The sequence below is a fragment of the Lontra canadensis genome, unplaced genomic scaffold (assembly GCF_010015895.1).
Source record: "Lontra canadensis isolate GAN:19392208 unplaced genomic scaffold, GSC_riverotter_1.0 scaffold2977, whole genome shotgun sequence".
NCBI lineage: Eukaryota > Metazoa > Chordata > Mammalia > Carnivora > Mustelidae > Lontra > Lontra canadensis.
Window position 1 is genome coordinate 1 of NW_022633961.1, and position 2,422 is coordinate 2,422.

A 2,422-nucleotide genomic window follows, 5' to 3' on the forward strand; every position below is an offset into this window, starting at 1 on the left:
GCGGCGCCAGGCGAGTCGTCGGGCTGTGCTCCCGCTCGGCGGCGGCGCGCGTCCCGTCCCTGGCGCACCCACCCCGCCGCCAGCCAGCGGCAGCCTTCGCGCGGGGTCCCAGCCAGGCGAGCGGCGACGCGCACAGCCCCGCCGTCAGGATGGCCGAGCGGTCTAAGGCGCTGCGTTCAGGTCGCAGTCTCCCCTGGAGGCGTGGGTTCGAATCCCACTCCTGACAAGCCCACCTTTTGGCCTGTCCTACCAGGGCGCGGGACCCCGGCGGGCCTGGACCCCGCCCTACGGCAAGCCCTGTCCTTGCCTGGCCGGCCGCTCCGGCCTTGCACCCCAGCGCCAGGGACCCAGGACGGAGCTGCGACGCCTCGACCCTCCGGACCACAGGCTTTGCGCGCACACGCCCTCCTCCACCGGCTCGCGCGCCTTGCCCACCTGATGCCACACCCGCAGGCCTGGGCAACTTGGCAGCACCTCCCTCCTCACCTGCTTTCCCAGGGCTGTGTTCTTGTCCCTCCCACCGGCCCCTGCAGACCAGCGGCGTGCGCCAGTGCCGAAAGCCCTCCGCCGCCCTCGGTTCTCCCCCAGCCTCGTGCCCGCTGAACAGTGCCTCGCTCTCAGAGCCGTGCGCTTCCGCCCCCAGGAGCACCCGGTGGGACACCCTGTCCTTTCCGCCCGGCCTCCATTCCATTCTCGCCACACCCCACTCGGGTGGCAGCGCTGCCCACGAGCATTTGCCACCTGGACGCCTTACCCTGGCCACACCTGTCTGCCTCCGGCCGGGGACGCAGGTGGCCCAGCCAGCTGCTCGCCGGCCCACCACGCGGCCCTGCCTTCCGTGGGCCTGGCCCAGGAGTCCAACCTGGCATAATTGCTCGCCGGAGCGCTGGGCGGAAGGAAGTCCTGCATCCCCAGGCCTCCCACCTGGGCGCCGCAAGCCCGGCCCGCGGGGGCCGGGACCCCGAGGACCCCAGCGCGCTCCCTCACCGCGCTCCCTGTCCGCCAGCTAGCCAGCAGCCCCTCCGCCGAGCGCTCCTGCCTCTCCACCACCGGCCCGAGTTGGACCCCCAGGGAGAGCTGCGGGCCAGAGCTCAGACACCTCGCTTTGCTCTCCTGGCCTCAGCGGTACTCGGCGGCGCCCGCGGCGCTCGGGGCCTCCGTCTCCTACACACGACACGCGTGTGGCGCGCACGAGCCCCCGCCGACACCCACCCAACCACCCACACACACACCCACCCACCCACACTCACGCCACCCCACGTGCGCACACACAACAGGCAGCTCCGTTCCCCAGCCCCGCGGAATCGCGCCCACACGGCACGGGCGGGAAAGCCATCCGCCAAAAGGCCTTTGCGTCCGGCGGAGAGTAGCTGCCCAAGGGAACGGCAGTGCTCCGCTGCACCTGCCCCAGATGATCGCCCGCGCTGGGTGGGGTTGGGGCTCTGGCCAGGCTTGGTCCGGCTCCCGGCTTCCGCGGGCGACCCCGGCCGGGCAGTGTCTGGCGGCGGCCCTGGACCAGGGAGAAAACGCGGGAGGAGCCTAGTCCGCCTCCGTGCGCCTGTGCCTCGCTCCGCCCATCTCCGCCGCGGCCGCCGCTCCCAAGCGCTCTAGACGTGTCTGCAGCCTCCTCTCCCGACCCCCCGGCCGCCTCCTGCTCCAGAAGAGCGTGATGCTCACACGACTGGCGCTGGCCCTGGTCCTGACCCCGGCCCGGCCCTGGCCCTGGCCCTGGCCCTGGCTTGGCTCCGGCTCCGGTTCTGGCCCTGGCTCTGACCCGGACCGGTGTTTGGAGCCGTCGGTTGACCACTGCCATCGGTGCATGGGTGGTTCAGTGGTAGAATTCTCGCCTGCCACGCGGGAGGCCCGGGTTCGATTCCCGGCCCATGCAGCACGCCGTCCTCCCCTTTTGGCCCAGCAACCGCAGCGCGCATAAGTGCGCGCGCGCCCCCGGCTTCCTCTCTCCCAGGCTCGAGCCCACTGGCCTCAGCCAGCTCGGCTCCTTCCCGGGAGCCCCGCCCCCGCCCCCGCCCCTGCCCCCGCCCCTGCCCCTGCCCCTGCCCCTGCCCCTGCCCTTGCCCCGACGCCCCTTCCCTTCCTCTCCGCTTGGCTCGCTCAGGGGACCAAACACCACCCACTCCCCAAGGCCCCTGGCCCCTGGCCCGCCCACACGCTCTCCTCGCCCCTTTGCTCTGCAGGACCCTCAGCACCCCGCTTCCCTTCCGGCCCTGCCACCGCCGCCGCCGCCGCCGCCCCCTCCCCCCCCGTCCCCCACCACACACCCACCCGCCGCGCAGCTCGCCCACGCGGGCGCCACGCCCCACCTCCACGCCTTTCGCCACACTTGCTCGCTCCCTGCCTCACTCCACCCACGGCCCCAAGGTTCTCCTCTCTTGGCACAACCAGGAGCCGTGAACTTGCCACC

At 72.9% G+C, this 2,422-nt stretch overlaps 2 non-coding genes across 2 annotated transcripts; both read left to right on the forward strand.

The window, feature by feature from the left end:
- Nucleotides 1–143: 143 nt before the first annotated feature.
- On the forward strand, nucleotides 144–226 carry TRNAL-CAG. The gene has a single exon. It is a non-coding gene; the product is annotated as a tRNA-Leu (tRNA).
- Nucleotides 227–1,817: 1,591 nt separating this feature from the next.
- On the forward strand, nucleotides 1,818–1,888 carry TRNAG-GCC. Its single transcript has one exon. It is a non-coding gene; the product is annotated as a tRNA-Gly (tRNA).
- The last annotated feature ends 534 nt before the right edge of the window (nucleotides 1,889–2,422 follow it).